At 42.0% G+C, this 13,051-nt stretch overlaps 1 long non-coding RNA gene across 1 annotated transcript in view; it reads left to right on the plus strand.

Annotated features, from left to right (window-relative positions):
• The window catches only part of LOC138726618 (uncharacterized), a 126,833-nt gene extending 117,164 nt beyond the window's left edge, over positions 1-9,669 (plus strand). Inside the window, exon 3 of the long non-coding RNA XR_011338460.1 lies at positions 9,410-9,669. This is a non-coding gene — a long non-coding RNA (uncharacterized lncRNA). The remainder of the gene's footprint in view (positions 1-9,409) is intronic.
• The last annotated feature ends 3,382 nt before the right edge of the window (positions 9,670-13,051 follow it).

Below are 13,051 nucleotides of genomic sequence, written 5' to 3' on the forward strand. Positions count from 1 at the left end.
CCCTTGAATCCTTCCTCTTCAAGGTCTAGCACTCTTAGTGACTCTCTGGAAAAGCATGGGAAAATCTTTACGAGAGATTACTTTTATGATTACAATGAGATCTTAGGAAGAGATGTTTTCCTGTAAGGGTGGGAAGGCCCTACCCCAGGTTGCCCAGAGCAGTGGTCACTGCCCCATCCCTGGAGGTGCTCAAGGCCAGGTTGGATGGGGCTTGGAGAAACCTGATCCAGTGGGAGGTATCCCTGTCCATGGCAGGGAGTTGGAACTGGATGGGCTTTAAGGTCCCTTCCAACCCAAACCATTCTGTGATTCTACGATTCTGTGATTTGTTTCAGAGGATTCAATGTCATGGACATTTGGGCTCTGATCCTCACCTTCCATTACCTGATCCTGACGTCCAAAAGTAAAAGATTCTTCATGTTTATCTGAATGACTTTTACGTGGCTCAGTCCCAGAAACTTGTGCAGTTTTCAAATAATGATATAAATACAGATAAGTTAAGTGTCAAGGTACTGTAAAGGTTATTGACAAAAAATTTTTATAGAAAGGAGAAGATAAATCAGATGATAAAGTGCAGAGCCTTTGGTCAATAATTCTTTTATATGATGCAAATTTTATGTGAAATTTCCAGCACACAACTACTCCACAAGCAATGTCCCCTTCCTGCTAGAGCGAGATAAACATGCAACCAGAGCATGTAACAATGAATTACACTCAACAACAGAAGGGCTTTATCATGTCTTCAGGAGTGAATGCCTGTTTCAGCAATGGATTATGGCTGAGCACAATATCCCACAGGCAAGGCCAGGTATTTATGTAGTGTTCAGGTTGCTTCGACTCTTGGAACAAATGTACAGTGAGTGCGAACAGAGTATCACTGCCTCTCACTTTTTTTCGTTTATTTAATATGTAGCAAGTGCTGGGATATTGCAAACAACCAGGCACAACTGTTGCTGGAATAGAGTTTCTAAAACTTGTTTACAGTAGCTCTCACTCACAATGGCTCACAGTCTGTAATCCCATAAGGAATTGCATGGATTTCAGGTGGCCCCTTAGGGAGAGGCTCATTTCCTTCTGTAGCTGAGCAGATCTTGATTCCGTTCCATGTTTGAGATGTCAGAAGAGCTCCTTTGCTACTGTGTTCTTAAATGCGTGAACTGTTTGAGAAAAGCCCTACCCCTAGCTCTCACCAGAAGCTAATAACTTAGCAAAATGCTGATGGGGAGGGTGGGATGTTTGGTTTGTGTTGCAGGAAACGGTGCAACATGTTCTGCAGTTGAATGTGTATCCTCGTGCTGGTTTCAGCTCTGTACTTACATCAGTCTGCAGTTCCAAAGAAAAAGTTGAGATTCACATCAGTAGCAAAGAATGTAAGGTGTTGTTGATTTAAAGAAAACATTGATCTATCAAGATTTGCTTGGAGCTGGGCCCAAGTTCACGCACAATGCTGGTGAACCTTAGCAAATCTCCTTATGAATCTGTTCTGTGCTTTGATGTTGTAACATGATCTGAAATCACCTGAGTTTCATGTGGTTTGTTATGTGTGTTTTGGAATGTTTGTGGGATGTATCCAGGGAAGTGCAGAGATGCTGTGTTTCATGCGATGCAGTACGGTGAAAGGTGTCTCACTCTTACTGACTCTTCCTGATACCAAACCAAACAATGGTTGATGCAGTCAGCATAGTTTTAAAAGAGGAGGCAATCACTGTTTGCCAGGGTTCTTGTGTCTACAGTAGTCTTTATTTCAGAGCCAAGAAAAAGTCTTCAAATTATATCTTAAATAATGGTACAATGACTTTTGGAAGGTTATTTGCTTTTTCCCCATTTCAGGTAAGTGTCAGAGGTTTTATTGTGTAGGCAGGTACTGACTGGTGAAGGATGTGCTAGGATTCCAGGGTGTGTCCTGGTTTGAAGGGTCATATAGTGGAAGAAAAAACTAGGATGTCATTTGAGCCTGTGGATGAACAACTTGAGTTTTAACTACATTCAGTTTGTATCTGAATTCATATAGAGGTGTTCCCAGTGTCTGTAGCTGAATACAGAGTATTTAAGATCCATCTACACTAATCGGGTCCAAAATACGATGAGGTGACATTTTCTATTCATTTATTTCTAGTCCAAACTGGAGCCCAGAGCTGTAGAGCTGTGAGACACTCAGTACAAAAAGCAAATCCTGATTCACTGGAGGATGCCAAACTTTTTATTCTATTTCAGACTGAGCAACAGAATTCTTCTGCTGGAGTTGGGATTTTGGAGAGACAGGCTGTTGGGAGGAACTGTTTATTATTCTATGCTGATTTACTGCCTCATAATTGAGGCACACTTGTAAATCAGCATTCTAAGAGGTAGCTTAGAGAAAAGGAGAAGTATTGGTAGAGGATGGGTCAGTGAGCGTAGTGTAATGGCCTGACGTATGTACAAGATCAGACTGTAGAATTTAATTATCTCTTCTGGCCTTAAACATGAGGTATATCTGAAGAAGGAAAGTCTGAGAAGGGAATAAAGAAGAAAACAATGTAACAGGCTGGAATGTCCTTTAATGCCGCCATGGTCCTGCACCCCTGACCCACTGAGCAGGCAAGGGTACCATCACAAACTGAATGGCCCTGTCAGTCCATTCAGAAGGACAGCAGGAAGGAAGAATATTCTGCCAATAATATTCAAGCTGAAGCTGATGTCTTTATTCTCCTCTAGAAAAGTTTTGTTTGCCTCTGCCTGTGTCATCATGTGTTTCCACTAGGGCTGTCTCACTGATTTAATGTGACACCCTGAGCACCTCTCAAAGGTCTTTGTGATTCCAGCCAGCATTGGAAGTGACAGCCTTGATAACGTAGGTAATCATAGTGGACCCTGTGGAACTATGTTCACGACTTTTTAATTGATAATTACAATTTGCTGTAATAATTTTATTTCTTAATTACACAAGCCATGTCATACCGGTAGCTAATGATTACTGCTGGTTTAAGTTTGCAGCCTAGGAGGCTTCCCACTCCTGACCATGTAATCATGTTTTTTTTTCCAAGTTAAGATTTTCTGAGAAAGAAAATGAACAAAACCTGTCCATTGAATCCAATTCCTTCCAAGTAAAGGAAAGTAAATTTAAGGTACTAAATTAGATAAGTGATTTTAATTAGCTGATCATTTCAGGAAGATCATAAAACCTTTAAATAACACTGAAGTTATGTATATTTAAGCAGTTTTATGGAGAATTAAAGTCTTAATGGTAAATTTGAAATGTAAATACAGAAGTCAATGGAGGAATGTTAATTGCTTTTCCTGAGTTTCTCACATGGCCTGGGATGTTGTGAGAGGTACCAAGAATTGCATTCATAATAATAATGTGCCCAATCAGAGCTTATTAAAGTCCTTGGAATTTTTCCATGGATTTTAGCAGTCACTGTATGAAAACAGCAAATACTTTAAAATGTCTAACAGTTCTGTGGGAGTCACTTCTATGCCAAAATTCTATACGTGATGTCAATATTCTAAAACAAATTTAAATCTCTACTTTAAGCTTCCTTTTAGAAGCTAAGAAATTTAAACCGGCCTTAAGAACTTTCCTTTTCCCTTTTAAGCAAATAAAATTCCATGTACAGTGATGAGCATCAGGTTAGTTTACAGCAAAAGAAGAAGCTACATACGAGAAGAAACTGCTGTGATTGGACAGCAAAACGTGTCCACAAATTGGATTATCATATACAAGAATTCTTACATGCTTGCTCATACCTCACAAGGGAAGTTTTTTCTTCAGAAAATACTAGCCTCTGCGCCTGGAATAATTTGTTTCAGAATAAAGTGGTGTATTGGAAAGAACCATGTTTGTATTTGTTTGGTAGTGAGACAAGTTCCATTGCATTTCATATTGGGACAAAGTTTCAGTGCAGAGAACCATGTGCCTGTTTCCCAGTTGGTAACCAGGCGAGGTGAAACACCCATGACTCTTCCAGTGCCTGGTGGGGCAATCCTGGCTGGGAAGACTGTGTGGAGCCACCAGGAGCATCACCAGGGGAGGGCTGCGCATGTGTGGTGGGAGGTCAGCTGAGTGGAGAAGACGCCCTGCTAGCTCTGGCAGCAATGCTGTGTGAGAGAAGGGCTGGAGCCACTGCAACGCTTCTCTTTTTTTTCTTCTTCAAAGCATGTCCTATCCATGTTATGCATGGTCCGAGGCATGTGGTCTGGGACAGGCTTGTGGCTCTGGTTCTTTAGCTGAAAGATGGGGATATTATTATGCTCTTGTTTCAGATGCTGAGGAGGTTAATTAATTATGTTTATGAAACCCTTTGAGATTCTCAGATGAAAGGTGGCTTTAGAATTGTTAGGTGTTATTATAAAACATAAGAATGATTTTATTGCTTTGTGTTAATGGTTAACATCTGCACCACAAAACCTGCTCGATCACATAAAGATTCTGCTAAGCATTTAATCCTAATTTGCAGGCTGATGCATATTCATTTTATTTAGAAGATTAATTTAGTCATCAAAGGTTAATCTGCCTCAGGTTTCTAATTAGACAGAGCAGTGACTTGGCATCTCTGGGCTCATCCAGGATGTTCTGGGTGTTCTCAGTGGGCAGGGCTGTAGCTGCCACCACCTTCCACTGCCTGCCAGAACGTGGAGAAGGCTTAGTTTTTGGAGAAGGTAAATGGTGAGAAGTCAAAGCCTTGACTGGATCAAAGATCAAAAATGAAAAGAGAAGCACAAGTAGATTAACGACCCACACAGTGAATCTCAACACACTGGTTTAATTTATCCCTGGCAACTTTACTTCATGAGGTGTAAGAGGATTAAACAAGGGGATTTTATTTGTGTATGTAAAACTAATTAACAGATTCACAGTCTGTTGCTGTAGGAATCCTGCCCTTCTTTCAAAATTTTCTGATCAGCAGAGTGTATAAAGTTTCTGAAATGAAAGATGGTGAGGCTTTCTGATGAAAATATGGATGGTAACTTTCAGCTGATGGTAGGAGACACTGTGAGAAGGTTACCCAATATAACTTGTATCTGCTTGTCCCCTGGAAAATTAGGGCTTTTGTGCTCAAGGCTGCGTCCTTTAATCAAAAGTCACTAAAGAAAATGTGGTCCTTGTGGAGAACAGAAATAAAGTTTCCTTTGCAAGTACATCAGAAGGCATCTTTAATTACTGTTTATAAAGCAGCTGGTACTTAATGTGAAGGGTGATTAGTGTCATGGTGTTGTCTTTTGAAGTGAGGAAGAACAGTTACTGCCCCTTTGCCCTGTCCTCACCATTCCCCTGCTGGGTGAGACACGAGGGTGTGCACTGCACGCCACTGTGTGCCAGGAACGCTGTTGGACACGGCCCCCTACCACAGACACTGATGAGGTGAGAAGGAGGCCAGTGTGACACAGTTGTGAGACGTCACCTGGTGGCCTGCGTTTGTTTTTGGACCCTTTGGCACAGGAAGGACATGGATCTGTTGGAGCGAGTCCTAGAGAGGCCATGGCCTCTCTAGGGGATATTGAGATGAGATCTTAGGAAGAAATGTTTTCCTGTGAAGGTGGGAAAGCACTATCACAGGTTATCCAGAGAACTGGTGGCTGCCCCATCCCTGGAGGGGTTCAAGGCCAGGTTGGATGAGGCTTGAAGCCCCTGATCCAGTGGGAGGTGTCCCTGCCCGTGGCAGGGGGTGGACCTGGATGGGCTTTAAGATCCTTTCCAACTCAAACCATTCTATGATTCTATGAATCCATAATTAGCAGGATTATATCCTCACGGTGTTAACATGCCTTTGGCAATGCTGCCAGTGGAGATCAGGCTGTCCGAGGGTGGCTGTGGGCCATGAGGATCCGTACACAGTGGGGCAGATGTGGGTCGTTCAATGTGGTAGACAGGAATAGGAAATGGCAGATGAAAACATAGAAAATGGAATATTTGTCTTAAAAATAATGTTTTACCCGATGTGAAATCAATATGCGCTGCAAAATAAGTACTGCAAATGAAAATCACGGTATTAGTTTTTAGGAAGTTGACCAAAGTTTTACACTGCAGTGCAGCTTGGCTTTGGTTGAGTTCAGAGTCCAGAATCCAAGGTTTTTTGCTTTTTTTCCCTTGCACTGTTCTCACATGTCTGTAATAATTTTCCAGTTTTCCCCTCCTCTTTCTGGTGCAGAATCTCAGAGGCATCCAAGAAGGGATTTTGGAGACAATAAACAGCTCTTAATTGAGAACAGCCCCAAATCAAGTTAAGTGCCAGCCTGACTATCAGAATAAAAACTAAATACTTCTATTAAAATGTTGTATATTGATTATTATGAGGAACAATTGTCCTAAGACTTTAACACAGGAGTTACCTGCTTGATAGCTGATAACTTAATTTTGGCTGGATGATTACAGCCATGGTGATTTGTCTTTACTTTCATTTTTGCTTGATGTAATAACTGTTCACTGATTTTTGTTTGGTCTTGAGGTGAACTTCTAATTCCATTGCTAATTAACTCAGACAGGTTGAGGCCTGTTGTCAAAAGCAGATTTGCTATTTCCAATTTAAGAGGCTAGAGAAGTTTCTCAGTGTTTTGAAGGAAGGTAGAAGTAGTTTGGTTTGCTGATGTTCAAAGCCAGGAGCTGGTGGCTGGGCGAGCTGTTTTGAGTCAGCTGTACGCACTTGTCCATGTCTCCTTTGCCATGAAGATAACCAGCTGTGCCGTGAGAGATAACCAACCGTGCAGCGAGAGTTCATGATGACAATTCACTGCAACTGGGAAATAAAAAACCCCAAAACTTTGAGAATACTTGTCTCTCTCAGCAGATATTGGAAAACAATGCGAGTGACTGCTGTATCATTTCTTCCCTTCTAGCCAGGACACTGCAAGTAGAATGAAATGCACGTTTCTCACAGATTCTGGACTGTTTCTTCAGTCTCAGTTGTCTCCTCAAACCTGAACCTTTAGTGTCTTCACTTGCATCTTGATCTTGACCTGATTTGTATGAATGGTATATAGCTATCACTACAACGTGGATGGTGAGCTTCATCTGTCATCCCTGCTGCTCTAGTGCTGATGCCAGTCAGCTTCCAGAGGAAAGACCCTGACCCACAAGAAGACATAAACTGTCAAGAAGACTAGCCTCTTTCTCATCCATTTGAAATGTTTGTGGGAAAGCAAGCCCTGAATATTTAGCAGGTTGTGTAATTTGAGAGGCACTGCAAGGTTTTTTTTTATTTTATTTTTCTCCCTGCCTTTCCATTTTCTGTATTAAATTAAGGAAAACCTTGCCTTAGGCCCTGTGTGCTTGTGGTGGGGAAAGAACACCTACCAGGATCTCCGTTATTGCTCAGGCCAGTATATATTGCTTGTATTTGTAACAGCAAGGGTGACTATTGCTCTTTTGAAAAATTCTGTTTGCAGAAAAATATTCTCTTTCTGCACATTTTCCAAGCTTAGCAGAGTGCATAAGGGGTCCAGGTAGGTATGTATGAGTTAAGTGAATGCAGCAGGGTTGATAGCAGCGTGTGTGTAAGGACTGAACATGTGCAATAACAGGGCATTGCAGTGATGTACATGAGCAGCGTGGCTCTGGGAAGCAGGAGGAAGGTGAGGTGTCTTTAAGTCAGTTTGGCTTCTCCCTTGCACTGCTTGGGAGCCAGTGTGGCCACACAGATGAATCTACCACAACCCACCCTGGCTTGTGGTGGAACACTAGTGCAGCAAACTTCAAATTTCCCCACAATGGCCCCTACTTCAGCACTTCCGAAAGCCAGCTGGTGGGAATGCTTGCATCAACCACCAACAGAGATCTTCCTCTTCATATTCTGGCTGCAGGGAGCTGTGGTGAGTCAGCCTAGGGTGGAGGGGGAGATCCTCCACCCAGATTGCTAGCTCAAGCTTGCTGCTGGTTTGTCTTGTGGTCTTGAGCAATGTTCTAAGTTCTGCTGCTGGAAGGCCTCAGGGTTAAATGCTCGAAGCAGAAGCACACTCCATCACCATTTTCTGTTAATGACTGATGGCTGCTGTTGAAGTCATGCATGGATCGGGATCCTGGGAGCCCCACGACTGTGTTGGCTGGGGTAGTTTACCCTTAGTACACAGAACTGTATGGCACAATGCTCTGGAATAATGTGGCGTATGGGAATATTCTCAATGCACTCTGTGGGGACATTCACACACATGTGTAATGACAAATCCCCTGTCCAAGAGCACATGTAAAATTTCATGTTTGTGCACCGCTGATTTTGCATTGTACTTTCCACAAAAGTCACAAATTAAGACTTTTAGAGCCTTAGAATCTTTGTGTTCCTCCTTTGTGAAGGATGGTTCTGAGGAAGGTTCTTGTTGACTAGGATAACCTAGGCTGTAGGTCCCTGGCAGTGATACCTGTCTCTCAGACAGAGTTTGCCAGCTCCAAGACTGGTTGCTGGGATGTTCAAAGAGTGAGAAGTCAGCACCTCTGTTGCCTGGCAAGGCTTCTGCACAGCAGAGTGCCTCTTTTTCCCAGCAGAAAGGGCTGTGATCTCTGCCTTGGCCCTTGCCTAGGGGCAAGTTGCCTTTACTGCAGTTTCCCTGTGGGCACAGGAAGGCATATTATATAAGAAATGGTTTTGCAATCCTATTTCTACTAATCATTGCCACTCCTACCATAATAACAGACAGATGCAACAGACACAATTCATGTTTCTATTATTTTTCTGCTACAGTTTGCATGTGTTTTCCATTTAATTACAGTATATGAGTTTCATATATCTCATTTTTTCCCTTCTCACATTCAAAATTGAAATTGATATCTGTGATGTATAGATAAGCCTGTGGTAAATTGCTTGATGCACTTTACACTCTGAGGTCAGAGTCTCTGCAAATCTTTAAGTGCTCTGAATAATTTCCAGTTTTGTTGGTGATTCAGCAGGATCTGGGGTGCTGTGGTGTTACCGTAGTTCCTGCACAAGGCAGAAGAGTTGTTTGAGCATTTAAGGAAACTTTGCTTAACAACAGTAACACCACCAAACCCAGTGGTAACTATTTATATGTTTCAGGGAACTCTGCGCCATTATATCTCAAAACAAATTACAAAGGACTTTGCAGAGGGAGAAAGCTGAGGGTGACGTTGTAGGATGACCTATGTGCTCCCAGCTGAGTAGTGACAGCAATGGAATAGAAACCAGGTTTTTGTAACTGATCAACTCAACGGGAAGCAGGTCTCAAAATGACTTACACTTGAAGAGCTTGTGGTGTGCTACTCACTGAATTCTTCCTTTAAAAACATGTATTGCCATGTTTGAATTGAGCACATTGTTAAACTGTAGAAAGGAGATTTCAGTTCAAGTTTTACATGAAAAAGGCCAGCTAAAATGGAGCGAGATTTTCTGAGAGCTTTTCCTAAACACTCATGCCATAAAATGAATTGTGAGAAATCTTACTAACAGTGGGCTTTGCCTCTTCTTTAATTACCCATGTGTTTCAGAAAGAGCTGGATTATGCTGCCACTTACCAAGAAGAAGAAAACAGCACAAGAGCAATCGTTTAATGGACATGCTTTGGATTTATACTGGCATCCTGAAAGCAGGACTGTACCCTGTGGATGCAGCACAATAACTCTCCCCAGGTAATAGTCAAGTCTAATTTTTTCTGAGTGTAGCACCTGATTATAACAACTTCTGCAGATTGATCCACTGTGCAAATGACATGTTTTTCAAAAACTGGGTGGACGCCTGCTTAGTTCACGCGTAGCCCCCAAAGGTTTTGAAGGCTTGATGTACTCTATTGATTAAATAACTGTAAATAAAACAGTCTATTAAAAAATCTTTAAGTGTGCATTATACCATCCAGCTATGCTGTTTGGAAAGAGCTGTGGTGTTTGGGAAAAGTTGTACATGTTTCTAACAACTTTAATATGTACACAAAGTGATCTCCATGGCAACTCTTGGGCCCCAACAAACTTTACTAATCATGCTTTGAATACAGTATTTTTAGTAGCTTAAACACCATAAGTAGACATGAGGAAACTAATCATAGGTAAAAATGCTGATTTCAAGGAAGCAAGAATATGAAGATCAAAATATTGGTTTGGGATGTATGGAATATAGCTGTGTGGGGTGTGGACAGGGATTTGTAGATCACAGAGGCTTTTAGTACCTGTTTGTTCAGCCAGGTGAATGAAGAGACATTTCCCTTGCTGAGAATTCTCCTAGGTCAGTTCCAGCTGGAATTTGAGCTAAGGCTATTACCACTAAAGGATTTTTTTTTATTACTTGTATACTATCTGTGACCTGCAGATATTTTGAGACTCTGGATTCCTCACACTCAAAATATTAGAGGCATTCAGTGTCCTAAATCCTGTTCAGTCCTTCAGGACCAGAATCTGTGTTCACCTTGGTTTTCACTGTTTAAGATAGGTGTAATGTGATACCTGAAAGACAGAATATCTTTAGATAAGAAGCTTCAAATCAGCGACCTTCTTTTCCTGCTTGCCTGTGATGTTATCGAGTGGTAATCCTTGTTAAGTAAGGATTAATTGTAAAACATGATCAGGCTGGTGAGTTATCTTTTTGGCTGCAGAGGAGGTCTGGCAGAGTCTCCATCCACCTGCCTTTGGGTGCCTTATAGACCTTCTTTACATAAGCCACTTCACCTGTGAAGGGGTGTGTGTGTGTAGGGGGAGCTTGTGTATGGGATCATCAGCTTCTTCCACTGAGAAACATGGGACACTATCTAGGACTGAGACCTTGCCTGCATCCTAGAACAGTGCCCTATAACAGAATCTTTTAGTTGTAAAACTCTAAACCCAAGTTTTCTGACTCTGTATGAGCTGGAAAGTTGTTTTGGATTTCATTGCCTTGTTTTGTTACAAGCTAGAGAGCTTGGGTGTTAAGAAGCCCTGTCTTAAGTAATCCTCTTAGTTCCTCTGAGGTAGTTATATTTTAAATGTGGTAAATTAATCTGTTGCTCATCTCTCATGGGCATCTGGATCTGGCCCTGTAGGACAAAGTATATAGAACCCTGTAATATCTAAAAAGCCCCTTTGCCAGCAACACCATTTACTTTTTGGTTTTGCTGCTTGTTTGCTTAGTACCAACTCCTTGCAAAAACTTTCTAGGTACTCCTCTGTCACTCACTTTTCTTCAACTGACTTGGCAGGATGGAACATTAAAGATTCCATTATTTTTGGACAGCTGTCAGTTTTACCAATGAAAAGCCCATCTTTAGATAGTTATCAGAAGCTGGAGCTGAAAATATGTTTGCAATAACTGATGACATAGCTGTTTCTATTTGCTGCTTTCTCTTTTAATTCCAAAAAATGGTATTTTTTTTGGCAGTAGATGTGAGAAAATATGCCACTGTGTGTAATTTCAAAATGCTGTTCATTTCTGTCTTGTAACTGGGGGGTTTAGTTGGTACAATACAGTTTGTTCATTCTTGGCTCACTCAACTGCATGACACACACTTAAGTGTATTATTAATTAGGAGGTTAATATTCATTACCAAGTTAATTTCCATGGGATCATATATTCTGCATGTCTCCAAACTCATGCTTGAATGTATATGTATGCAAGCATGAAAAAAAAAAACACTGAATGATTTCCTGGAACTTTCTACTAAGCCTTAAAACACTTCATGTCCCATACATTTTCCTACCAGAGACCAGCTTTTTTTCAACACTTTTTATCCCCACCATGATAATTACCACAAAGCAGGATTCATCCCTGTGAATGCGCTTTGCCCAAAGCGCCTTCAAATGTGCTTTCAACTCGGTTCTGGATACAAACCCACAGCATTAGCTTTGCTTTAATGTCCTAGGATGCACCTGCCTTCTCATCAAAGCAATCCGACTGCACAGTGCACTGAAGAAATTGCATAATATTCCCAATGGCTTGGATTTTCACTCGATCTATAACAAATATCTGAATAATGGCTCTATAAGCATTGGAGTAGATGGCAGATTGTTTTGTGAGATAATATTCTACCAGAAACAGCAACTCGGAAACAGCAAATTTGTGGTATAAAAGGTATCCTCAATTTACAGCCTGTTGCCAAGAGACTGAAATATCATTGCAAATATTTTGGTCTCAGCCTCCTGTGAGCACTGATCATCCTTACCTGGAGCCTGTAGAAATCAGTGGAGATGCGTCATTCAGTTTGGATGTGTCAGGCTTCTAAAGCCCATGTCTGTATGAAAGAAGGCATGTAGCCCCTGAAAGGCTGTTTTTTTTTCCAGCAAATAGACCCATCCAACTCCAATCTGTCCATTCCTGAAAACAATTCTGGTTCTGAGGGGCTGCAACTTGTGGCAGCTTGCAGACAGTTGGGTTGTTTTCTCTCACCATACTGAAGTTTTAAAAGGTTTCAGAGACACTGATTATCCACTTTGACTTCTCTTAGAGAACACACAGCAGTCAGAGAAGATAGAGGGTGGCTTCAGCTTCTTGTCTCCACTGAGTGGTTGTCACTCTGCAGCAGGCGTGAAACCAGGGTGGGGTCACAGCCGGGAAAACCTTATGGTCGTGTAAGAGCAGTTCCCTGCCAAGATCTCCACAGACCAATGTATTTCAGGGTCAGGTATACTCTGCAATCATCTCCAAACATTCCTGGAAATAAATTGTGTGTCTGAGCTCTGCAGTCATTGACATTTTTCCCCGGGTAAATGCCAGGGCTACTGTGGAGAGAGTTCCACTAAGAAGTCCCACATATAAACACACTTGGAGCTGCTTTTCTCAGCTGGGATTTAGTAGTCTGGGTTCTAGGTGGCAGCATAGCCCTTCTGAAGCCCTTGAGTTCCATGGGGTTCACCTACCCTCGGGCATTAACTGCGGGGAGACTCGAGTTCCTTCTCCCTAGGCTTGCTCTGGAAGCAGAGCTGGGAAAGCAGGGGCAACACAAAGCTGCCCACTCCCTGCTGCTGTCGGGGGATGAGCTGGTGGCCCTGCAAGGCTGTGCAGACACATTTGTTGTTCATTTGTGCAGAAGTTACATATTTTTCTGTGCATCAGCTTCACTTCCTAAGGTTGGACTCTACTACACGATGTCCTTCTGTCTGATAACAGCGTATGCGGCTTCAGGCGCAGGTGAGCTCTTACCAAAAATTTGTGTATTGCCTACAACAGTGAGC

This window comes from Phaenicophaeus curvirostris, chromosome 14 (genome assembly GCF_032191515.1).
Source record: "Phaenicophaeus curvirostris isolate KB17595 chromosome 14, BPBGC_Pcur_1.0, whole genome shotgun sequence".
In the NCBI taxonomy this organism is placed as follows: Eukaryota; Metazoa; Chordata; class Aves; order Cuculiformes; family Cuculidae; genus Phaenicophaeus; species Phaenicophaeus curvirostris.